The following is a 27,790-nucleotide window of genomic DNA, read 5'->3' as shown; positions in this document are numbered from 1 at the left end:
CTCTAAGAATTCCCACCCTTTAACAGGCAAAGAAATACCTCAAAATGTATTCGAAAATGAGTACACCTGTCTATAGACAACCAAAGACAGAACATGACGACAATGACGGATGTGTGTCACCCTGGGAAAATTCCAAGATATCTTATCTCAAACACATCACCCACAATTCATTAGGCAAACCAAAACACCATGTGATATCACAGAGAGACATATGTTCCCCAGAAATTTCGAAACACATAACATCACGATTCTTATCTCTAAATACCCACAAAGCTCTAAGCGAACCAAACACACCATATGATGTCCCTGACAGGCGAGGACCCAGCGAAATTTCAAACATTCCAAACTCTATAATAACACACATCCACGTCACGATTCCTTATCTTATCTTTATCTTGTCAAAAGTGTCCCACCAATTCCTAATCCACTAATATATTTCCCTTTTCCATTCAAAACAATAACATCACTTATTTACAACTAACAAATTACATTACTTATTGACAACTAAGAAATTACGTCACTTATCTTCATCTGATAAAAACAAACATTAACACACAATTCCTCATACGTCACTTATTTACAACTAACAAATGACGTCACTTATCTACATCTGATAACAGCACACATCCACGACACGATTCCTTATCTTATCTTGATCTGGTCAGAAGTGTCCCACCAATCGCACCCCTATTCCTTATCTTATCTTGATCTTGTCACTAGTGCACCACCAATCACAACACGAATCCTTATCTCTTCCATCATCCATAATTCCATACACGAACCAAAACACAAGAAGTGACGTCACTGATACATATGCCCCCAAGGAAATTCCCAATATACAAACTCATGACGTCACACACAATTTATGTCGAACAAATTATTCACTTTAATTGTACCATTCATATTTTACAGAGGAATGAACTTTGTTTAAAACAGTTAACATTTTTTTATCAGTTCAAAGATCTCCGACCAATTCATATCTCATCTGAGAATATGACCTTCCACTTCTCAACAGTCCAATCTTTGTACGCTTTTGCCCACTGGAACCTTTTTTGCATAGCCTTCGTTAACAGTTGTTTCTTTTTTGGTCTGTGGGAAGTCCTCCCTGCTTCCAACAATGTTTGACGGTCTGTCATGTCAAAAACGTTAATCCCCACTAGCTGCCAAGTCTCTATTTCAGTCTACAACAATCGTGGATTCATTTTGCTTTTCCTAACTAGTAAACGATCTTGAGTTAGTGTAGTTTTCCTTTTTTCCCACATTTTCTTTTTCAGTCAGAAGAAAAGGTACCTTACTCCCTGAACCTCTTTAAATCGCATTATCAGTACCCATACCAATACCACACGCATTGGTAATTTGTCTGATCATGGATGGAGAAAGAGTACATATTTTTGAATGCTTTCTTCGAGATGTATCAATTTTATAGCTACACAAAATGAATAAAACACTACGAATGTCAACTTTTTCATCATCATCATCATCAAATTCTTGCCATGTACTCACAAGGGGTGTACAGGATATGATAATACTAAATGAAAAAATTATATCATTACTAACTTCCTATCTACAATTTTCCTCCAAATCAGTCTGTTACTTGTCAAGACTCCAACATTATCAGATCTTATATTTCTGTTGTCTAAGGCACTTTGTACCGTATCAATCCGCCTATATCTTGGTCTTCCTCTGGGTCGTTTTGCTGCCAACCTGGCAGAGAACACTTGTTTTGCTAATCTTTCCTCGCCCATTCTGTTTAAGTGACCATACCACCTGAGATTAGCTCTGCTAATGCATTCCTGGATGCTGACAATGTCAAGTTCTTTCCTAATATCCTCGTTTTTAATATGATATTGCCATTGATGCCATCTGTTCACGCCTATAATCATTCTCAGGACTCTCATATCTGTGGTCTCTAGTCCTTGGTCAAGTGTTTTACTTCTGACCTAGCTCTCAGATCCATAAGTTAAAACTGGTTTGAATACTGTCTTGTATACAGCTAATTTAGTGTTCCGACTTTCTCATTCCATATGAATTTATTCAATTGACTTCCCACCATACCAGCTTTGCTAATTCTGTTGTCCATTTCTGTATTTAATTTACCACCTTCAGTAAAAAACGTGCCTAAGTAGCTGAAATGTTTTACTTTTCCACAGGTTTTCCATTCACAACACAGTTGACATTTTCAAGGATTCTGCCTATTTTCATTGTCTTTGTCTTTTTATTGCTGACCATCATACCATATCTATTACACCAGCTATTCAATTTAGTCAGAGTAACTTGCAGACTTGTAGCGGATTTATTTAGAAGTATAATATCGTTTGCATAAAGCAAAGGGCTGACATTAACATCTCCAATTTTTATATCATGTTTAATACCACTTTCCTTCAAAATGTGATCCATATAGATAATGAATAAGAGAGGGGATAATGTACATCCTTGTCTCACACCAGATTTAACATTAAACCATCTTCCTGTACTTCCTTCAATTCTAACTGCTGACTTACAACTCAAATACAGACTAAGTATTGCTAGATATAATGTCCCATTGACACCATATAACTGCAGTGTATTGAATAGCTTCTCTCTTGGCACCTTATCATATGCCTTTTCCAAAACGACAAAACTTAAATACAGATCTTTGTTATATTCCCATGCTTTCTCGACTATTTGTCGTAAAGTGAAAATCTGATCCTGACAGCCTCTGTTTGGCCTGAATCCAGCTTGTTCTTCATCAAGCTTTTCTTTCAAAGTTCTTCATCAAGCTTTTCTTTCAAAATTCTTCTCAACCGTTTCTCAAGTATACTTGCATAGATCTTGCCAGGAACACTCAGTAGGGAAATACCTCTGTAATTCTCACATTGTTTTATTTCACTTTTTATATATGGGTACTATAAGAGCTCTACTCCAATCATCGGGAATTCGTCTCTCTGTCCAAGCTTTCTGAACTATGCAGTGCAGCCACTGTAAGACTCTTATACCACCATACTTCAGCATTTCAGGTCGAATATGATCTACTCCAGCTGCCTTTCCACATTTCAAGCCTTTGATGGCTTTTTCTACTTCAAGTATGGATATGTATTCCTGCCTGCATGCCTGGTCAGTGTTTTTTACCACTGTGCTGTCATCACTGCTTGTTTCATTTAGCAGTTTTTCAAAGTAATTATTCCATACTTCAAGGATATCTTTTTCTCTCGTTTTCATGTCACCTTTATCGTCTCTGACTCCTTTTTCAGCACTCTTTCCTCCATTCCTAAGCTACTTCAACAACCTCCAGAATATTTTACCACCTTCTTGATATTTATTTTCTATATTCTTGCCAAAGTCTTCCCATGACTTTTGTTTAGCTAGTTTTACACAGTGTTTAGCATTCTTGCATTTATCTCTGTATTCTCTAAGAGCACAATCTGACTTATTTGTCAGGAACTTTTGATATGCTTTCTTCTTTTCCTTCACTGCCTCTTTAACTTCCTGTGTCCACCAGGGAGTTCTGATTTTTTTATCCTTGCAGACAACCTCACTACATGCCTCTCTGGCAGAATCAATCAATGTTTTCTTCAAGGCTTGCCACTGAATCTCCAAGGTTTGATTCCTGTTCTCAAACTCTTTCATTTTTTCTTCAATAATCTTTGTGTATTTTAGTCTACAGTTCACATCTGAGAGCTGCTCAACTTTTATTCGCTTTAAAACTTTCTTACATGTTATTCTTTTCAATATGAAATTCAATTTTATCCTGCTCAAGACTAAATAGTGATCACTTCCAATTTCAAATCCTCTGTACACTCTGGTGTCCTGCACCAGGGAGAAAACATCACTATCAACAACAACATAGTCAATGAGGCTTTTCTTATTCTTAGCCTCTTCTGTCCATGTGAATTTGTGTACATTTTTATGTTGGAACATGGTGTTAGTAATAACCAGTCCATGTCCTGACCAGAAATCCAACAGATATTTGCCATTATTATTAGCTATGCTCTTTTCTCCAAATTTTCCCAAAATATTTTTGTATGTCTCACAATCATTTCCTACTTTGCTATTTAGATCCCCAACAAGAACTTTTCCTTTTTCATTGTGTGTTGCTTTTTCTAAAGCCTCAAAAAATTTTTCCACTTCTACCTTAGTAGTACCTTCTGTGGGACCATAGGCACAAATAAGTCTCATTGTCCAGTTCCCCATTCTCATATTTGCCCACATTACTCTACTTGATACTGGCTGCCATTCAAGAAGATTAGCCTCGTATTTTGTGTTGAATACTATGGCTACTCCTTCTTTTCCTTGATTGTCATTACCTGAATATAACATTTTGTATTTATTGCTCAGTAAGATCTCACCAGTTTTGGTCTTTTTTGTTTCAGTCACCCCTATTATGTCAATCTGGTACTTATCTAATTCCTCAGCTAGCTCCATTTCTTTGCCATTCAGGCTTCTTAAGTTGATAATACCGATCTTTAACTCTGGTGATGTTGAGTTGGTATTTGTTTTCAGATTTGTTCTAGCTGACTTTTCGCTGTTCGCCCTGGTTCCCTGGTGAAAACAACGGGGGCCTTGTTTAACCGGGCGACGCCCCAGCCGGCATGAAATTTTGTCATGTTGTACCATCATTCTATATTTTGGTTTAACCAATAAGAATACAATTTGGTCGGCTAAATCCCATATTGCCAGCCCATCCTCGTTCGTTCAGTATCCAAATAGATACCCAACAGGGTGCACCATGAGAAGGTGAAGATTGGACATTAGGTCAGAAGCCCTGGTCGGTTCTCCGCATTCCTTTAAAGGCTATGTAGAGGTCTCCTCTCAGTTATACAGCTTTGACCCTTTTTTGGTCACAGTGTCAAAGCTTATTTTAAGGAATTTTTTTCGTTTTTCTTAAGAATATGGCTTATAAACAAACATGGTGTTCAATTTTTGATATTTTTCTCCTCTATTTTTAGTCAACTTTTTTACAATATTAAAAACGCACAACACTATTAATAAACATCGTACTGACAGTTAAAACATGCAGCACTCAACCAAAATAGGGAGCTGAAACCAAAACTAAAAACTTCGCGAAACTTTGCCAGTTTGGATTAATTTGTTCGCTACTGTATGTGTGCATAAAGTTACTGGAAGTAGCGTTATGCTTTTGGTTTATTGTGTACATTTTGGTTGGTAAGTTTATTGAACTGAACATGTTAACCTAGAGCTACCAAATAGAGGAGAAAAATATCAAAAATTGAACACTATGTTTATTTATAAGCCATATTCTTAAGAAAAACGAAAAAATTCCTTAAAATAAGCCTTGACACTGTGATCACATACAATACTGATTTTGCCTGCATGAGCTGCCTGGTATTTTGAATGTTGTTATCATCATAACATAACACTAATTAGGGGTATTATTAGCGCACCCGGGGGCCCTCCCCCCCCAAAAAAAAGGGAAAAAACACTAGAAAAATTCCAAAAAATCTTTTCCTAATTAAATTTTTTTTTTTTTTAATGTATGACGTGTCATGTCTTCTGTTTCTATACTACTTATGAATTAGTGGTCACATAAGGTGGGAATACCCGATAACTCTCGGGAATCCTGGCCGCTGTGAAAGCGAGAACGAAGTAGTGCTCGGGCGCTCTTCGTTTGCCTGAGCAGGACCAGAGGAGTTCACGGGTATCATGTATTGGCGATCACTGCAGATGCTCTGTCATAGCTCGTATGCGTGTAGTGTATTCTCAAATCGTCTACTCAACTCTTCCCCGCCTGGCCACCTCCAAGATTAAATCCTGAGTGCACCACTGATGGGTATAGACCATATTGGTCTGTTCTAGTCTCATTATACATCCAATCCTTTTTTGAGGTCTACCCTGCCTTTTATTTCCAATTGGCTTATATTTTAGTATTTGTTTGGATGTCGGGTGTTGGCCATTTGGTTTACATGTTCAATCCATTTTTGTTTATAATTGTTTAGTTTTTCTTCTATTGATTTTGTTTAATAACGTGTATTTTGCAGTTCTCATAAATCTCATTTCACTTGTTTTTATTCTTTATCTCAAATTTCACTGCCATATAATAAGGTGGGCACTTCTAAAGTATTGTATATATTTTCAAGTGTGTATCTTTTTGTACTATATGTGGGTTGAGTGTTCTATTTATCAGGCCTATAATCTGTAAAAATTTTCAAGTTTTTAATTTTATGTCTTTTCCTCCTTCATATGATATTTCACATCCAAGATAACTGTTATATTATTTTATTATTAATAACTATTTTGCTTCTAACTGGAGTTTGTCCACAAAATGCCATTGTTTTAGTTTTATATCTATGGAAATTTTTATTCCAAACTGTTCAACTATAATGTTTAAATTATATATTGCTCTTTGTAAATTGTTATCTTTATCTGATATTATTACCTGATCATCTGCAAATAACAGCATATTTATTTTGTTATTCCGGGAAATTTCTATACCTTGATTGTTTAAGGTATTTCACTGTATTAATATTTCATTAATGTAAATATTGAAAAGTGCTGGAGACAGAGGGCATCCCTGTCTTACTCCTTGGTTTATATTGTTTTTCAGACAACTTTTCATTTATTTTTATTTCATTATCTTTATATATATTAAATATGGCATGTAGTAAAATATTAGGTATATTTATTCTTTGTAATATATCTAACAGTATATATATTTTTACTTTGTCAAATGCTTTTTCGTAATCTATAAACAAAAGATGAGTTTCTAAATTAAATTCTCTTATTTTTTCTAAGTAGTTTTAAACAGAAAGCTGCATCCATTGTGGAGCATCCTTTTCTAAATCCATTTTGACATTCTAATATTTTTTCACTGTATATTTTTAGTTTTTCATTAAGTAATTTGTTATATATTTTGTAGCATGTATTCAATAAACTAATACTTCTGTAGTTAGCAGGTTTTGTTTTATCTCCTTTTTTAAATATATGTATTACTAAGCTTGTATTCCATTCTATTGGTATTTGTCCATTTGTATATATTTTATTTAAAAATTTTAGTAATCTTTGATGAAATTTTTTTCCAACAAATTTATACAGTTCGGAGTTTATCCCATCTTCTCCTGCTGATTTGCTATTTTTTATTTTATTTAGGTTGTCCTTTAATTGTTTCATTGTTATCGTATCGTTTAAGGTATTTTGTACGTTTCTGGTGTAATTATTTTTGATGTCAGTATTATCCATCCAAAGATCTGTAAAGTAATCCAAGAATTCTTTTACATCTATTTCACAATTTATATTTGCAGTTTCTTTTATATCTGCATTCATGTGTTTTAGTATTTTGTACGCTCTGGGTCTTATTTTGTATATATATCATTTTCTAGATATGAAACAAATTTTTCCCATCTTTCTGTCTCTCTCTTTCTGGTTTCTCTTTTGGCTATTGTTCGTCTTTTTTATATTCAATTTCATCTTCTTGTTTTTTGCTACTTAACCATCTTTTAAAAGCCAGTTTTTTATTTTCAATTATTGTTTTTATTTCATTGTCCCATATATGTAATTTTTTATTTTTGTGTATTCCTAGACTTTCATATGCTACTGATGTGATAATTTCTTTTATATTATTCCATTCTTTCTCAATGTCTTCATTTTCTTGTATTTTTTCTAAGTAGTTATTAATCTTCTGTTGGTATAAATTTCTTATACTTGAATCATTTAGTAGTCTTACTTTGTAATTAGATTTTGTTTATTTTTTTATATTTTTTGTAGCCAATTTGGTGTAAATCTAAGTTTTGCCCGTACTAAATAGTGATCTGTGTCAATTTCTAGCCCTCTTCTAACTTTAATGCCTAAGAAGAGGTTTGTTGCTTTTTCATTTGCTATAAAGTCTATTACTGATTTTTGTCCTTTTGCACACCACGTATATTTATATGTTTGTAAATAAAATGTATTCATTATTTTAAAATTATTATATGTTGTATAATCAATGAATCGCTTTCCATTTTTGTTTACTTTTGGTTCTCCAAATTTTTGTATATTATGGTTAATTTTTTTTCATTCCTATTCTGATATTAAGATCTTGATCCATAATTATATGGTCTGTTTTATTTAATTTTTCATATATTCCTTGTAACTCTTTGTAAAAGTAATAATTTTCTTCTTCTTTTCCTTCTTCAGGAGCATACACTCCAACAACTGTTAAATTTTCTTTATTTTTAATCGCACTTCTAATATTCTTTCATTCCAGTATGTATAATGAGTTATATTTGCTTTAATCGATTTATGGATCCAAATCATTATACCAGCTTTTGCACGTATTTGTTTGTTCATTCCGCTATACATATATGATATTGTAGTTAGCTGTTTCGTTTGTTCCTTTAAGTTTCTTTTTTGTTTCTGTAAGAATATTTAAAATTTTATCTAATTCTTCTTTTTTATGTGATATGCTTCTCATGTTCATGTGGTATATTTCACCACGTTTTTCTTTTTCCAAAGTTTCTTAACCTTTTCCAGTTTGCAGTCGCTTCCTATGTTTTCTGTCCGGTTTGGATTTTGTTGAGACTTGAAAGTAATATGTGTTTCCCTGTCAAGTGACTAGCATGATGATAGGTATCTTAGTGGGTGGGGGCTGCCACCTTAAGACAACTAGGCTTGCCTTTTTAATAGATAATGGAAACTACAGTTTGAGAGGAAAGAGTCACCTCGCCCTCAAAGTGCTCTAATAGCACTGGGGGTGGGGGGTCAGAAGAACTGCCATGCCCATACTCACCAATGTGAGCCCCTGAGAAAGAATGTTATTATAAATACATTAAAATTTTCACCATGGTGAAATTAAGAGGGGGACTGGAAAGTTTTGATAAACACCTAGAACAAAAATTATATTAAAGCAACAGTTGAATGATATTAAACCATCAGTTGAATGATTATATCAGTTGCTTATCATGCCTCCACTGGGATCCTGTCCCAATGGAGACATGGAAGGCATTGGGGGAAGAGGGAATTGATCTACTGTGGGACCTGTTCATAAAAGTTTGCCATCAGGAAAATATACCTGAGGAGTGGAGGGAAAGTACTCTTGTCCCTATTTGCAAGGGTAAAGGGGATGTCACAAGACTAAGAATTACAGAGGAATAAAGTTGATGTCCCACACAATGAAAATCCTAGAAATGGTTCTTGATGGAAGACTGAGGAAGGAGGTGGAGATTGCAAGGGAGCAGTTTGGCTCCATGACTGGTCAATCAACGACAGATGCTATCTTTGAGTTACGGCAGATGATGGAAAAGTTTCAAGAGAAACTACAGGAGCTACATCTGGTGTTTACTGATCTGGAGAAAGTGTATGATACATTGCCAAGGCAAGAAGTCTGGAGGTGTCTGAGGGAGAAGAAGGTACTGGAGAAATATGTCAGGCTGGTGCAGGAGATGTACAGAAGTGTGAAGACAAGAGTTCAGACCTGTCTGAGAGAGACAGAAAGTTTTCAAGTGACAGTTGGCTTGCATTAAAGGTCAGCATTAGGTTCCTGTTTAATATTGTGATGGAGGAGGTGAAAGAAGATGCACCTTGGACAATGTTGTATGCGGATGACACTGTGCCATGTGCAGAATCAAGAAAAGAAGTGGGAGCTAACCTGGAAAGATGGAGGGTACTGGAAGAGAGAGATATGAGACTGAGCAAAAGTAAGACAGAGTATATGTGTTGCAAAGTGGGTGGCAGTCAAGAGACAGATCTGGAGCTGGAAGGAAATGTTATCAGGAAGGTGAAGGACTTTAGATTATTAGGTTTGACAGTGAAAGAGGATGAAGTGGCTGAGAAGGAAGTGGGATGCAGAATGGAGGAACTGGAGAAAGATGGCTGGAGTGCTATGCAATAAGAGGGTGCCAATCAATCTAAAAGCAAAATCTACAGGACAGTAGTGAGACTAACTATAACGTATGCTATGGAAACTGTGACCCTGAGGAAAAATAACATCAGCAAGATGGAGGTAGCAGAGATGAGAATGTTTAGGTGAATGTGTGGTGTGACCAGAAAGGATTGTCTGAGAAATGACTGTGTGCAAGGGGAATGGTGAAAGTTACGAACTTAGGAGCGAAGATACAGGAGGCAAGGTTGAGATGGTTTGTTCATGTAATGAGGAAGGAGGAGGAGTATGTGGAAAGAAAGGTCATGCAGATGGATGTGCAGGGGAGGAGGTAGCACAGGCAGCCGAAGAATAGATGGGAGGAGCTGTTTGAGGAAGACTTGAGGTTGAACTTGGATGTTGTTACAGCCCAAGACAGGAGGATGCGAAGGAGACTCACTAAAAACAGCGACCTTACTTAAGTGGGACAAGCTGCAGAAGAAGAAGATATAACCATCAGTTCAATGATTATATCAATTGCTTATATCAGATGAAACATGGTTAAAGGGTTTTGATATATGTTCTTTCTTGTGGTTATATTAGTTGATTTAATATCATTTTTGTTCTAGGCATTTATCAGAATGTTCCAGCCACCTACCCCCTTCATATGCAGGTTCATCATCTAATTTTACTTGCCTTTTCCAAGCAGCTTTGGCAACTCCATAAGCGTCAGTTTGTCTGTCATACAGGAGTTTATCGAAGACTGGCTACACGAGTTTACTCATACTTGTTATTTACAATTAATAAAATGTGGGATTTATGAAGAACACATGGTGTCTATCGGAGTTCATTTCTGATTTTAATCGATGCATTTTTATCGAAAAGAAAAAAAATTATTCAAAGTGATGTACATGTAGGTTTCTGTGGTCAAGTAGTTCTGTATGTAGTTTTTGATATTGAGACCATATTGTAACATAAAGAATTTATAAAAAAATAAACAAATTAACACAAGTTTCGTGTGACGTAAGACTTATATCAAAAGCCTATTAACGATTAATTACACGTATTAGATATTTTCTATAACTTCACAAGTGTTAAATTCATAAACCAGAATACAAATGATACATTCATTACTGTATGCCTGTTGGAACATTGCTAGTTGTTGCTATCACGTTCTGTGATATCACACGTATTACATCGTACGTTCGTGGCAGTTAAATTTTTGATGAAAGCAGGCCAAACTTGATTAAAATGAAGCCTTGATTTTTATTGCATTGTGTAGAGATCCTAAGCATTTGTGAGACTTCTTTTAATTTTCTTGCGAAACAGTTATGATCAATATATGCCATTTTTGTCTTAATGTTACACTGCATTATGGAAGAAACGCCACATGTGCACTAAAATTGCTATGTTCAGAAGATTCAAGGAATATAATGAAGTGCTACACACACACACACACACAGACAGACAGACAGAGCCTCCGTAGCTCAGTCGGTATATGACGAAATCCTTTGGTTGGAAAGACCTGAGTTGGACTCGAAGGGGCTTTTCAAATGAAAGGGAGTTAGCCGGTCTCATACGGTGGTGGAGAGTTTATCTTCTAGAAACTCAGGGAAAGTAACTTAGTCCTGATAGGGCCATTGAGCTTAACACCAAAGGTAAGGTGTATATAGCATGATTACCAGTAATACGACAATTGTGATTACTATATTAATCGTCCTCCTAGTTAGGTTAGATTAAGAGTGTAAAGGCATTAAATGCAACTACTTTTACTATTTCTGTGCGACATCTCCTTTAGGAGATGTCGCACAGAAAGTCAAGCATACTTGCTTGTAAGAGGAAAAATCAAAATTATCTAATCCCATAACTTATCTCCTGTCCTGTCAGGTATCTTCTCCCTCCAGGAGATTGACTACCATGTGCTCCACCATGTCCTATTCTGCACCTCTCTGCTGCATTCCTCATATGAGATAGGTCCAGTCTTCTATATTTTTCATCCACTCCAGTCTTTGTCTTCCTCTTTCTCTCAACAGTTCCTTTGAGAAGTATCCTTTGTAGGCTGTTATGTCTCAGAATATGTCCAAAATATTTGACTTTTCTCTTTTTAATTTCTTTCATCAGGCTCCTGGTGACGCCTGCCATCTCTAGTACCTCTTCATTTGTCTTTTTTTCTTTCCATGATATTCTCATAATTCTTCGCAGCATCCACATTTCAAAGGCCTCCAGTTTTTTCACACTCAGATTGGAGAGTGTCCATGTCTCTACTCCATATAATAATGTAGACCATATGTAGCATTTGGAGATTCTTAGTCTTGTTTTCAGATTTAATTCTCTAGATGTTAGTAGATTTTTCATACTGTTGAAAGTTGACCTTGCGATTTCAATCCTTTTTCCAATTTCATCTTCTGTCCTGCCATTCTCTGTGATCAAGTGTCCGAGGTATATGTATTTTTGCACCTGTTCTAATTTATTTCCTTTTATATCGATGCATAACTTATCTACAATATACTAATACATTATACATTTACAATTTTTGGTCAGTGGAATTAAAAAAAAAAAAGAAGGAAAAACATGAGAACGAATAAAATGATTAGGGCATTTCTTTTTGTTTCAACTGTTGGAAAGTCTGCCTGGTTATATTAAGAACGAATTTTTTTTTGCAAGCCCAGTTGGCCAAGTGATGAACATATCATCTCTCCTGTCAAAAAAGGCTGCAGGTTCTAATCCTGCCGTGAGGATGGATATACGTGATTGTTTTTAGGTGTGAAGCCACTGCTCAACAGTAATATATTGGTAAATAAATATGGAGTACTAGATATCTATTATTTTTAATGTATATTTTTTACATCCCATATTTTTATTTTATTAACTGCTGTTCAACAAAGCATGACAGGCTGTCTTTATTATAGTAATCATCTTGTGTAAACTAAAAGATTTAATAAATCATAAATCTGTGACAATGACCCTGTAATAACACAATGTGATATATCTTATTGCATTGTGTTCCAAATCAGATAATCCAATATCTTTCAGAGCTTTTACTAATATAAGTCGCTTATACTTATTTCAGACATTGCAATCAGATAATTCAAACACGGAAACCGAGATTACACACACACACACACACACACACACACACACACACACACACACACACACACACACACACACACACACAACTTCTTTCTCCTGGAGAATGCTGCCCATATCCATCTGCAAAGCAAGAGACTATATTATTTAATCTCAGGAGCAAAGATGATAACTGAGTTACAATCAGATCATCTGATTGCAACTCAGTTAACACACATTGTTCGACATTTGTTCCGACAAACTGATTTATTTATGCATAATTTATTTACTTAAACAATTTATTTGTTTATTCATTACTGTGAAATCTAGTGATGTTTGTGGATTAATGTCAGTAAAATAACACCTGGACTTTATGGATTTTTTTAAAATTAAAACATATATTATACATTGATTACCAATGCAGTTTCTTTGCACTGTATTCAGTTATTCAGAATTAAACACACTTGTATTCTCTCTGAATTATTACAAACTTTCAATTACTGAGTTCTAAAGAAACGAAAAAAAAATATACATATATATATATATATATAAATTTTGGGAATTGACAAAACCCTTTGTTTATTTTACGAGTAAAGACGAAATTAGATTTACGTAATTAGTTGCTCAACTGAAATGAAAAATATATCCGTAGATGTAAAAATCATAATGATTTGAATTAAATACCATTGATTCTACTCTAGTGTAATTTATTTGAATGAGTCTAACTATTATGATTGTTCATAATAGTTTTTTGTTATATTTATGTTTCTAAACTGAAATGTCTTTAAAAATGACATTGTCATTATTAAAGTTTATAGCTTTTCTAATTCCCGATATATTACAAAAAGGTATAAAATGTTTTGGCTCTCGTTCTACAGTGGGAAACACAACAATGAAAAAGAAAATCAAAAACATTTAAAAATATCTCAACTATACCATATAATAAAAAACCTTAGAGGTCGGTTTTTTTCACCTGGAAACTCAAGTTTTTCATTCCCCAGAACAGGCAAACCGGCCAGCGAACAGACGTCTACAGACATAGTACACACACCAGGAGACATAGCGCTAATCACCTTATCTTCAATATGGTAGCAGTTAAGTGAATAGAAAATCCTTGACACCGTAAGGTAAGAGAGGAAGCAAGGAATAATAATAAATCATTATTTTATAGGGTTTTTTTAAAATAAAACCTTCATGGAGTCAGACTCATGACTGACTTGTGGGAGGTCCACTGTTACACACAGTTTATTATACCACGCCTTCAATATGTTCACTGTCTGCGCTCACTACACTCTCAGGCAATGCATTCTAATCGTTCACCACTCTCTATGCAAAATACCTGCTCCTTACTCCCATGCTCACACTCTCCAATTATAGCTTCCAGGGATAACCTCTTGTTCTCTCCCTATCTTCATCCATTCTACGCAAAACCTCCCCAACATTAATCTGGTAATAACCTCTTAACAGCTTATATTGTCTCGATCATATCCCCTCTACTCCTTCTATCCACTAATTTCTACAAATTGCATTTTCTCAATCTGTCTTCGTACTCAACATTCCAGAAATCACCTAGTCAATCATCTCTGGACCTTTTCCAATACATCATCATCTTTTTGAAAACCAGGTGACCAAATCTGTGCACAGTAATCCATATGTGGCCTGATCAAAGCCTTATACAATGGAGCCATAACTTTAACTTACTTCTACAAGTCTGTGCCCTCTGCATCATTCCCATTATTCGCTGTGCTGTTCTAACAATTTTAGCAATATCCCTAAAATTTTAGGTCCTTACCACAATTGCTCCCAGATATCTCATTTCCTCTCCTTCTTCCAAGATTTTTCAATCGATTGTGCTCTACCTTTCATCTTTGCTTCTCAAATTTCAAAACCATACACTTTGCAACATTGAAATGACAACCCCACTCACCTATCAATTCAGTCAGTACATTCGTCCTCTTGCAAAAAAACCAGCATACGCTCTACTGCTCATAGTTCTTCCCAACTTTGCATCATCTGAAAACAACTGCATGTCACCATTCGGATCTCTTCAGGTATCATTAAAATTTACGAGTTGAACAGCAATGATCCCAAAACATACCCTTGGGCATATCACTCATGACTTTCCTCTTCTGAGATATCGCTTCTCCATAGACAACTCACTGATACCTATCAGACAGTCAATCTCCAAATCCAGTGCATTAATCTACTATGTAACACCATGTATACTAATTTCATTATCAGCTTGTCATGTTGCAATTTATCAAAGCATTTGAAAAATCTAAACATACCACTGTGTATGCATCACTCTTATCCAAAGCATTTGTCACCTTATTATAAAAAGTAAGCAGATTGCTAATGCACAATCCTCCTTTAACAACCCCATGCTAACCATCAAAGAGTATTTTTCTGTTGTCAACCCAATTCTGAATCTCAGTCCTAACTAACCTCTCTAGCACATTAACAACAACTCCAGAAACACAGACTGACCTATAATTCAAAGCCTTAGTTTTATCACCTCCCTTATGAATTGGAACAGTTTTGACCTCTTTCCACTCCTATGCAATTTGGTCCAGTGCAATACTCATGTTAAAAAGATATGTAAAAGCTGTTATTAACTCCCCAGAATATTCCCTCAAAACACTTGGTGAAATATCATCGTCTTACAGCCTTATTAACATCAAGTTTCAATTACTTATATACCTTTTTCTCAATTAACTGCTCCTCATACACTTTTGCTACCCTTATCACGCAATTAAAGCTTCTGCACCTGCTTTTATTAAAACTCATCTTTTGCTTCTTCTTTGACATGTGCAATTCACCCTTGTACGTAAAATCCATTATCATTTTTAAATCTGTATATCCTTGAGAATAACATTTTTGCAAGTAATTTTGTAGTGTGATGTGTGTGTTTTCTAGAATTTTTGAGATGACAGGTAAATTGGCATGGATTTATAGTTTTGTATGTCATTATTTTTTTTTATCCTACTTTTTTTGAGATTTAATTACTGCTGCTTTTAATTTGTTGGGGATAATATCCTTATCGAGTATTGCACTGATTAACCCTTTAACTGCTGATTTTATATTCTACTGACATTGTCCCATGTGCTGAATTAATTTTGCAAAAAATTTATAAATTAAATCAATTAAAATTCTTACTGAAGTAAGAAGTCCAGACAGCATCATACATTCTTGATCTGTTCACTCACAAAAATGGCAATAACAGTGTTTTATAAAAATTATGATTATGCAAATTACATATATTAATTTATGTAGAATCACTAGGATCTTCTTCATCTGAAGTACACAATTCACTTAACTTGGACAATTTTTCTCCCGATTCATTTGTAGTTAACAATTCATCGATTTCATCATCAGTAAGATAACGGGGATATTTACAGGTAGACGCCATATTGTGACATCCCGGAAATCCCCGCAGTCACGTGGCTTATGCATCGGGCTGCATATTATTATTATTCGTGACACCTCCAAGGAGTCCGAAGACTCATCGCGGGAAGACACCTACTGTACAACTCTCAGTCTCCACCCGAACCTCTACCACCAATCATCCAGATTAATGCCATCTACCACCCTCCACCACCACTAGTATTTTTTGTCTGTAAATTGCGTGTGTTCTGAAGGGCTGATTTGTCTGTATGCGGGATGAAAAACCTGCTACCTCTGTATGAGACTGGCTAACTCACTTTCGACTGAAAAAGTCCATATATAAAAATTCCTTCCGTCATGACGAGAATCGAACATAGGCCTTTTCCAATCGAAGGGCGCAATGCACTGTCGTTCTCCCAAATGCGCTACGGAGGTGCTTAATATGATTAGTTGCGCCAGTTCAAATTTTTCTCTTTAGATGTCATACAAGGACAGAAACCAAAGTCAAGTAAACTTCAATTGGTTGGCAATAGATGGAGGAACCAACCTGCGAAGTTTGAATATCTTACGACGATTCTTTCCATACTAAAAAATTGTCTGAATATGGGAGGTGCACCAACCGTACTTATATGGGCTCAGCAAAGCAGGCGTGTATTTCTGAGCGCGTAATAATACGTTCTCAGCAGTAAAAGGGTTAATTTCAAAAGTATCAGATGTAGTTGGTCAATATGTGCTGTAAGGTCGGTTAGCCTCATGTTGTCTATTCCTAGGCATTTAGTTGAGAGAATCCTTGATTTCGATTTTTAATCTCTTCCAGAATTGTTTTTTAAAAAATGTTTAGTATCAAGTTCTAGAAGTTTGCATCTGTTTTTATTTTAAATGTTTTGTATATTTCTGTAAAATGGAAGTTATAGTTTTCATATGAAGTTATTGGATTGTACAAGCTAAGTAAACTGTTCCAATCTGCATTTTATATGAAGTTGTTATTTTTACTATAACATTTTTACTATGATGGTGACTGATTTGTTATGTAGACCTCCATTGCCAGTGTAGAGCAGTTGGAACTTGTGTTGTGGAAAGTAATAACTATTACGTAATGTTTATTTATGCTTCTTATGTTGATATGTAAAATGGTGATTTCAGTGCTTGGATATTGTCTTTCCGAGTGTTCAGTGTCGCATAAAGTTGGTTTTAGCGATTTCTGAGTGAGGTTCCATTCTGGAATGTAGCCGAGTTTGTTTTTTCTACAAAATGATGAGTTGTTTAACTCATGACTAGCTTCTAATAAATTGCTTGCTTATATTTGTAATCAAAATATTATACACTTACTTTGCTGTTAATTTTGTCAGTTGTACTTACATAGTAGATATCCATAAAAAATATTACAGTTTATGAGGAGCATTCACTTTAGTGGGCTAGCACTTGGGCTGATCATGCCTCAATAATATTTTTTTTTGTTTATAATGTTTTTTTTCTCTTTCAAAGAATTTACATGTGCACAAAAGTAGAAAAACAAATGAATACTGCAATAAAAGTTTGTTACAATAAGAACTATTATAAGTAAACCAATAATAATAAGTTGTTTTTAATAACAAAAATAATCTTATTAATCTTAAAGAATAGTTACGTTTTTTTTAAAAAAAAAAAAGTGATACAAAAGTTTCATTGTTGAGTACTTCGTTTTTATTATAAGTAGAATTAATACTTGTATTTAATAATAAAAAATAATTTTTTAATATTCTCTTTCAAAGAAATTACATGTACACAAAAGTAGATAAAAGTAAATATTCTGATACATTTTTTCCCCAAGTTTGAGAAAGTGTAATTATATAAACTATTTACATATATACAATTAAAAGATATTTCCTATTTCATACAAACATACAGCACAAAGTAAATTCATTATTTACATAAATTTCTAGTAATATTAATAACAGTCAGTAATTAATTAATGGTAATTAACATAATATTAATACAAATCGTCTATCCAATTATTTAAAGATTCCAAAACAACACGGTTAGCATTTTCCTGCTGAATATGTTCGGCAAGATTTATTGTAGTCATGTTAGTGTGAGAAATGGTGTGTAGCTTGCTCTTTATAAGAATGGACAGGTGGGGTGGGGAGTTAAGCCCTATGTTGGGAGACTGTTAGACTGGATTCACATAAGATTACATGAATATGGTATTTTCATCCTTTTGGCAAAATAAATAGTTTTATTTCATTATATAATAGATTTTTGTAGCATGGCATCCAGTGTTCTGTCATGTAGACTGGAGTTCCAGGTTGCCTGTTATTGAGGATTGACGTTGTTGGCTTCACCTTCTTGCTTGTAGCTAGGATAGATCACATGGGCTTTTACTGGTGAAGAGTGTGATCACTGGCAGTGGTCTCTTATTTCGTTGTGGTCCTCGATTTATGGAGGCAACACCTGTGGTTGTTACCAGTACACCAATTGCTATGCTGATCGATTGTGTTAGACAGTTCTGATCTTCTGACAATACTTTGGGTATCCCATTAATTTGCAATTCTTTTTTCCATTCTTTCTGCAAGGCATTTCCATTTGAGATTGAGGTTTTCACTTCTTTTCTCAGTTCTTTGTTCTCATGCTTAAGAGAATGAAGAACTCTTTGTTGTTCTTCAATTTCTGGTGACAGATTAGATTTTATGGCATGCACAGTTCCAAGCACTTCAACATTATAATCCTTGTATTGTAAGTAGTGTTCATATTCCTAAAATTTTGGGCTGATTTGCTCCACGTGGGAATTAAGTATTTCTATCCATGTTTTTAAATGAATAAATTATCAATAACAGTGAGGTTAGGAACTGACTTACCTTTCCATATTTTGTTTATTTCCCAGGGATTGATTTTTGATCTCACTTTTTCTCGGCATTGTAAACAATGTCTTCGGTATGTTTTGTTAATCCTTTTGCCTTCCAGGTGGTTTCCAAAATTCTGGAAGACTCATAGTGTAGCCTCTGTTAACAACCTGTGCAATGTGGCCATTCCACTTCTTCACATAATGGCTTGCAGTACTTGTTACAGGACATGGTGTGAGACTACGGCCTTGACTGTCTACTTGACCTTTGGGCTAGACCTCTGTTGAATTGTCAGCAGGAAATTCACACCGTCATTGGGGCAGTATGGTGGCAGCTACTTCGCCATATAATAATAATAATAATAATAATAATCATTAATTGTCAAACTTTGCAAAAAATTTGAACTGAAATGTATTATAACATGTGTAACTATGAGTTATATAATTGAAAATTATTACTGTGATTATTATTAATAATAGCAACACATTAATGATGATTTTATACCAATTGCATGTCATGAAAATTAGAACAATATTATTTAAAAATCTGTATTGAGCCACATGTACAAGTTGTAAAATGTAGCATTGTTGTCTAAATTGTCCAGGAAATATGAATGTACTTATTAATTTGTTTGAGAGATACTAAAGTGTTTAAAAGTTCTTCTTTCTATTATTATTACTCTAAGTAATTAATATATTCTTTTATTTTCATTTAGCATTAGTAAGAACAAAAAACCAAGATATGGAGCAATAAGAGAAATAAGAAATATGTGGACAATGTTTTCCATAAATAAGCATTATTGAACAGGAAAAATATTGAGACCTCTTGGTAAGGATGAATGTTTACATCAAGAAAAATTCTTGAAAGGTGCTGCAATTCACTCCCTCCGGAAACGACGAACAGTCAAGAAGGTAGTCTCCTGAAAGTGAAAAAAAATAAATAAAAGCAGAGTGGAAGAATTTCCGAATGTGTAGAGAGAGGTGTCATAGAAAAGATACGGGAGTTCTCCAAGAGTGAATGACAAACTCCAATAAACTCCGAAAAGGAAGCAAGAAGTGTGAAGGACACGAAAAAGGGAGTTCCCCTATGGTGGGAAAGGGTGGGCGGGAAACTCCAAAAAAAAAAAAAAGATAAAAAAAGAACAACAACAGAGAAGCACTGGAGACATGAAAAAGAATCCTGGAACTAGATATACATGAAGACGAAGAAACTCCTGTAAAAAGATGTAGTGTCTTCTCTAACAAGAAGAAGAATGAGGAAAGGAACTGTTTATCTCATAGATTTCAGAATAAGGGAGTTTTCCCGAGTGTGGGCAGGAAACTCCAAAAATCTCAGAAAAAATAGAACAAGATATAGAAAGAATTAAGAATCACCAAAGACATGAAAAGTAATCCTGAACTAAATGTACTCAAAGAAGAAATTCCAAAAGAAAAAATGTAAGGTCTTCTCTCACATGAAGAAATGAGGCAAGAAAACTGCACCATTCTTTTCACATAAATTTTGTATATTAAAAAGAAATAAATTCATTTGATCGAAATACCAGATTTTCTTACACTATTAATAAAGTCGAATGTTTCACAAGATATGCATAATTAAAATGTGTACTGAAAAATTCGATCATCTGATTAAGACTTGAAACTTTTAATTGAATAATCAGTTGATATCTCCCATTTATTTCTTTGGATACTGTTTTTCACAGAATTGCTCTAAATTTATGTTATATTCATTAGAAGTACATTAATTAAAATTAATGAACTGATTAAGAATTAATAAGTTGAAGAAAGAAATTGTCTGGACATTAATACACACACACACACACACACACACACTGTACATCAGTGCTAACATTGCAAGGCAAATATCTTAAAGAGGCATATTACGAGCAAGGAGTGAACTTCAGTCTTGTGTATTTGTAAAATTCTGATATGTGACTGTACACTTTATTCATCTATGACCTGACGTTCACTCGAAATAGACTGAATGAACTTGTTTTGACCATTTAGCGGCTTGTGAAAAATCATTGTGAAACAGTTGAATCGAATTACCAACAATAGTTTTCCATAAATGTTTACTACACACTTCATTATCATCATTATCAAATTCTTGACATGTATCCTCAAGGGATGTACAGGATATGATAGTACTAGATGAAAAATTTACATCATCACTAACTTCCTGTCTACAATTTTCCTCCAAATCAATCTGTTACCTGTCAAGAACTCCCACGTAATCAGATCTTATATTTCTGTCTTCTAAGGCACTTTTTATTGTATCAATCCACCTATATCTTGGTTTTCCTCTGGGTCTTTTACCTACCAACCAGGCACAGAACACTTGCTTTGCTAATCTTTCCTCTCCCATTCTGTTTAAATGACCATACTACCTGAGATTAGCTCTGCTAACACATTCCAGGATGCTAACAATGTCATGTTCTTTCCTAATACCCTCGTTTTTAATATGATATTGCCATTGATGCCATCTGCTCACGCCCCTAATCTTTCTCAGGACTCTCATATCTGCAGTCTCTAATTTTTTGGTCAAGTGTTTTATTTCTAAACCAGCTCTCAGATCCATAAGTTAAAACTGGTTTGAACACTGCATTGTATACAGCTAAATTTAGGGGTTTGACTAATTTCTCTCTTATTCCATATCTATTTATTCAGTTGACTTCCTACCACACCTCGTGCCTAAGTAGCCGAAATGTTTTACTTGTTCTATAGGTTCTCCATTCACAATGGAGTTGATATTTTCAATGCTTCTACCTATTTTCATGATCTTTGTCTTGTTATTGATGACCTTCATACCATATCTATTACAACAGTTATTCAATTTAGTCAGGGAATCTTGCAGACTTGTACTGGATTTGTTTAGAAGTATAACATCTGCATCTACCTGAATACCGAATGAATGAGGATGGGATGCAAATTTGGGATTTGTCGACCAAATTATATTATTATTGGCTTAAACCGCAATATAAAATGATGGTTACTTTATGTTTACTACACACTTGTTAAGAACAATTAGTGTGACTATATGGGGGGGGGGGGGATGTATCCAGGCAGAAGGCAATTTTAACAAAAATAAGAGCTCTACCGAGACTAATTTCTTTAAATAATTGCTTTTAAAACCTCAGAGCAAGTTTTTACATGATATTAGATTTGGAATATGAAAATTAAAGTTCAAAAAATATTATTATTATTATTATTATTTGACATATCCAGGGAGTCCAAAGACTCATCGAGGGAGAGTGTGCCAATAGCATCGAACAATTAGTCACCTTCCAACTACTAACTGCACTCAAACTCATTTAACTGAGCCATTAGTAGCAGAGGCTCTACCAATTGACCAACTTTTGCCAGCAAAGGTTGGTCGATTGGTATTATGATGATTATTATTATTATGATTATTACACTTTAAAAAATTAGAAAAACTTTAATTCAAAGCCATCACAGTCGACTTCGGCGATGACTTTGATTGGAAAGATCTGGATTCGAATCCTGTTTAGGACACAAGAACCTTTTTTTACAGCATTTCAAGTGAGGGTGCGTTAGGGATCTCATAATGGCCAGGTTTACCCTCCCAGAAGTTCTGGCTTTTCATCATACAAAACAGGCAAACTGGCCAGAAGAACACACACAACTTAAGACATAGTATCTATGGGAATAGCAATTAACCAACATATTCGGTCAGATAGGTTTCCAAAACCTGAATGGTCTACACATAAGTTTAACACAAGAATGAAGGAAGGAAATACTAAAATAAAAATGTCACACTTACAGTTTTGTTGTTATTACTCCATACAGTTAGCAATCAGATCAGCGTTGAATATATTTTTATTTATTATTTTTCTTAAAACTACTTAAGGAATCAATCCCTGAACTTTGGCAATTTCCCCTGAATGCTTTGTATAAGTGGTTTAAGGAATTATAATTTTTAAGCAACATGGTTTAATTGATTGTTAATAGTTTTTTGTTTCTTTAATCATCTCAGATGCCTGAGAAACACAACTAATCTTTAATGTTTTCGAAGAAATCGACTAAATCTAATATGTGTGTGTGTGTGTGGGGGGGACTGAGTAGTTCTGATAAATACCTAGAACAAAAATGATTTTAAAGCAACTGAGAAAATCTTAAAACCCTTTAATCACCCCACGTTTCATCAAATTGTAATAAATTGTTCTTTTTCTTTTATGTGGTTATATCAGTTGTTTTAATATCATTCTTGTTCTAGGTGTTTATGAGAACTTTTAAGCTCATGAGACACAATTATTGTGTTTCATGAGCTGTAATGTTATCATGTGGAAAACTATAATATGCATACTATAAGACCTAAAACAAAAATGTGTCTGCTTACAATGGTTTAATATTATTTTAATATTACACCTTCGCAAATTCTTTATTATATTTTAATAAATAATAAATCTCCCACTGATTTAACATTACACTGCTTGGAAAGAATTCAATGACACCTCTATGTGTAAGGTGAATTGTGCCTGCTAATGAGTGATGTGTTTGTAGCTGGTATAAATTAGAGGAAAATGATGCTCCCAAGTCAGTGCAACTGTGTCCAGGTGAAATGGCTGCAAGAAATGAACTGATTGAGTTTGAAAGAGAAGAGGCATTGTGATGGGATGCCATGTTGCAGGCCTATTTGTTCTGCAAATTGAGTCATCCTAAGTCAACAATCAGTGCTGCTATCTTAGTAAGGAAACCATACTAAGATAGCAGCACAGGAAATTAACAATAAGTGCTACCACACTCACCAGACATGACCGTAAGATGCTACGAAGGATATGTAGAACTGCAATTCTTGGGCTGACACACTGAATGCAGAGTTCCGGGCATTGACTGGAAGACGAATCTGCACAAAAGCATTCAGAACTGAGGCTCACACCATGGTGTGAGCCTCGCATTGAACTCCAATAAGTATATCTGGACATTCTAGACAATACAATGTTTCCTGCTTTGAGGCATATCTATGAAACTGACCAACCATTGTCTCTTTCAACAAGACATGCTGTGTCATAAGGCTGCTGCTGCTGTAACTAGATGGTTTGTGGACATGAGCCTTGCTCAACTTGATTAGTCTCTACAAAGTCTTCACCTCAACCCTATTGAACATCTGTGGAATGAAGTGGAGCGTCATGTGAGGTCAAGGGACATCTGCCCCACAACAGTCCAGACCTCGTTACATACCTACAGGAAGAATGGTCCAAAATTCACTTTGAATTTTGGACTATTCTTTGGACCAGCCTGTGAATGTTCGAATTCTGAATGAATGTTTGTGAATGTAGGATTGCCGCAGTCATCACTGTGAAAGGAGGTTCTAGATCTTATTGAAGTAGACACCATGGCTTTTTGTTCCTCACACTATGGTGTCCAATGACTTCTTTTCAAGTAGTGTACACAAGCCCTTCGATTGAAACGACATGAATTTGAATCCTGTCTATGATGAGAGGAAGCTATGTCTAGTGTTTCCAATCAAATGATGAGTTAACCGGTACCACAAGTAGGTGGAGAGTTTCTCCCAGAAACTCGGGTTTTTCAGCCCTCCAACAGGCAAAACTGCCTGTGAATTGATCTACAGACACAGGATAATAACTGCAAAATGGAAGAGATTAGACTTTCACTATCTTATCTTTCTACTGCACATTATGGGTCTCAGTAGAGATTCATAAGTCAACCTTGTGGATGGAGATGACACTTTACAAAGCAGGAATATAACAAAAAATAAATAAATAAATAAAAGATAGAGTATTTAAAATTATAATTATTTTATTTTCTTCATTTAACTTTGCATTTTTTAGTACACCATTTTGATATTCAAATATTTAAATTCATACATATATTTTTCTGACTGTACTTGTCGAGCACCTCCAGATTCAAGATATTCAGACTGGTCTGTTTGACAAATGATGAATGTTTGACAGATTTAAGAAAATAATTGAATCAGTTATAAAAAGAAATAAAAAGAAAAATTTCTATACTTATGTTAATTAATTGGTTTTGTTTCGGCATAATTTGTAAAAAAAAAATATTGTGACTACTTGATTGTATATAAAAGGTGCAAGTCATTTTCACAAAAGTGTCATCTGAGGTATATTTTGTTGATGACAGCAGATGCTACTTGAATAGTTGGAAGTTGATGCAAACGAAATTAGACCATCAAACATTCCAGACATATGCATATGAGTTTCACCGATTTTAAGTAAGGAACAAGTACAAGTTCTGCTGTTAAGAAAAGGGGCTAAGTTGAAACATCAAATATCAGGAAGATGGAATTTGAGATGCATCAGGTTTGGACACTTTGAACCAAACAGAGCAAACAAAATGAAAGAACATACAGATGCAAATCAAACCATGATATATTTTTTATGACTGTACTGGTATTTCATGGCTGTGCTGTATTTTTTGCTGTGCTTGTAGAGACCTCCAGTTTCAAGATATTCAGACTGGCCTGTTTGTTGTAAAACTCAAATCAAAAAGAAAGAAAAAATCTTTCAACTTAAAATCTGTTTAAAATGTGCTATTGTACAGTATGGTGAAAAGAAAAAAAAAAGTACCGAATAATACAACGACATATGTTATGGAGTAAATAGGTTTATTAACAAAGAAATATATGTTTACACTTGATGATATGTATAACTATCGATGGAATCTTGGTCGAGCAAAGGTTCTCTATCATCTTGGAGAACATGGATTGGGACATCTGCTGGATATATGGCATAATTTTATCCCTTACTTCATCAAGGCCATGATCACTGGGTCATAATGGAATACCAATTCCTTCAACATATCCCAAATGAAGGCACCAAGAATTCTACTGATGTTATGTTCTAGGATTTGTTCCAGTAGTTGACTTTTAACTGGTCATCTTTGTTTCTATGTTAAAAACAATGGGGCCTTGTCGAACTTGTCGAGGCCCTAGATGGTATGCAATTGTGTCATGTTGTACCATCATTTTGCATTATAGTTCAAGCTAATAAAACTACAATTTGGTCAGCTAAATGAAAAATTGTCAGCCCATTCTCCTTCATTCTGTATTGAGAGAGAGCGAGATACCTAATAGGGTGCACCACAAAAAGGTACAGACTGGTTAGAAGCCCTGGTCAGTTCTCTGCATTCCTTAAAAGGCTATGTGGAGGTCTCCTATCCAGCTGTGATCCATAAGTATCTTCTCACATGGATGAATGGAATATTGCCCAAATTGGATACAAATAGTCAGGTCATTAATCACATACAACACTCCATTTTATTCTGATAATCTTACTGTCTTTATTTTTTCGACTTAAAAGTTTATTTATTTATTTTATTTTTTTGTAAACCATGATTCTGAAATAATTAAGACAGTGTTTCCCAACGTAGGGCATATGCCCCACAGGGGGGGGGGGGGGGGGAGGATTTGAATATTTTGGGGTCAATTAGAAAATGACGTTGAATTCATCACCTCATCACCAATATACTCAAAAAACTCAACATTGTTGGCGATAAATTGTCATTGCAACCCTGACTTTCCGAGAAAAAAAGCTGACATCACTAGTACAGCAATCAACATAAATACAGTATCAAGAAGAACTCTCAAAAAAGCAAAAGATGAGTCTATTAGAAATTTATTTAACATAAAAGGAACAATGGCATGGCTTTCTGACGAGACAGAAACGAAATACTGAAATTCAACTAGTTTTGCAAAAAAAAAAAAAATACTGTTGCCCTTCCCATCATCATATTTAGTTGAACATGGCTTTAGTGCAGTAAATGACTTGCTACTTAAAAAAAGAAATCATCTGGATATCACAAACCATGGGGATTTGAGATTGAAAATGACTAAATTAGTACCTCAAATAACAACTCTTTGCAGCAGACATCAAGCTCAGGGATCGCATTAACTTGGATTTTATTTTCCCGAGTTCAGTTCAATTTATGTTTTATAATATACAAAGTGTAATATAAAATTTATATTCATTGAAGAAAGTCAAATTAAAAACAGTTTTACCTATGTTCCTTTTTTATTTAAAGTAAATATTTATATCATACTTTTTCAGAACTTGGCTGACTATTATGACATAATAGCTTCATCGTGCAGGCATATTTCATTTCATAATTTTGGCTGTGAAATTTAAAATTTTTTGAAATTTAATTTCTATGAAATTTTTAATTTTTATACATATTCAGCAATGGGCTTTTGTAACACTTGGGTTGGCCACCAGGGGTAGTATATCGTGAATGTTTGCTAATTATTGGCAAAATCACTTGATCCTCATGGGTAACTCTTCCTCCTTTGTAAAAATTTCTCACTTTAAATCTATATTAAAAAACATCCCAAGAAGTTCAAATATTGTGATTAGCTTCCATATTGCTTCATTATTTATTAATGTGCAGCTAACCAAGGTCCATGACCTGATAAAATTCCATCTTCTTCCCTGCCCCCACTCTGCAGGACATATTCAAATTATTCAAATTAACAGTACATGCTGGTTATTTCACATGGAAAGGAACACCATACAAAAAAATGGATGAGATAGCAATGGATTCCTCCTTTTCCCCTCCCTTTAGCTAATTTCTATATAGAACACTTAGAAAGCCAAGCACTCATCACAGCTACAATGTGTGTAGATAATTTTACTATTTAACCACATAATTAGACACATCAGATAAAGTTTTAGTGCATTTAAAAGAAAAATTCACTTCACAATAGAAAAAGGGTCAAATAAATGTCTGCTTTTCTACACACTAGTCCCATGCCTTTCAAATGG

The 27,790-nt window shown here is 34.6% G+C and overlaps 1 long non-coding RNA gene across 4 annotated transcripts in view; it reads right to left on the bottom strand.

The window, feature by feature from the left end:
- Positions 1-17,991: 17,991 nt before the first annotated feature.
- Positions 17,992-27,790, bottom strand: part of LOC150095126 (uncharacterized) — a 44,999-nt gene continuing 35,200 nt past the window's right edge. For 3 of the 4 annotated variants that reach the window (XR_016550122.1, XR_016550121.1, XR_016550123.1), the window contains one exon: positions 17,992-19,372. This is a non-coding gene — a long non-coding RNA (uncharacterized LOC150095126). Of the gene's footprint in view, positions 19,376-27,790 lie in introns of all 4 variants that reach the window. The other variant, XR_016550120.1, reaches the window with a different exon arrangement.

This window comes from Typopeltis vanoorti, chromosome 21 (genome assembly GCF_054136105.1).
Source record: "Typopeltis vanoorti isolate ZY-2024b chromosome 21, IOZ_Tvanoo_1.0, whole genome shotgun sequence".
NCBI classification, from domain to species: Eukaryota; Metazoa; Arthropoda; class Arachnida; order Uropygi; family Thelyphonidae; genus Typopeltis; species Typopeltis vanoorti.
This window is presented reverse-complemented; position numbering and strand designations above follow the sequence as displayed.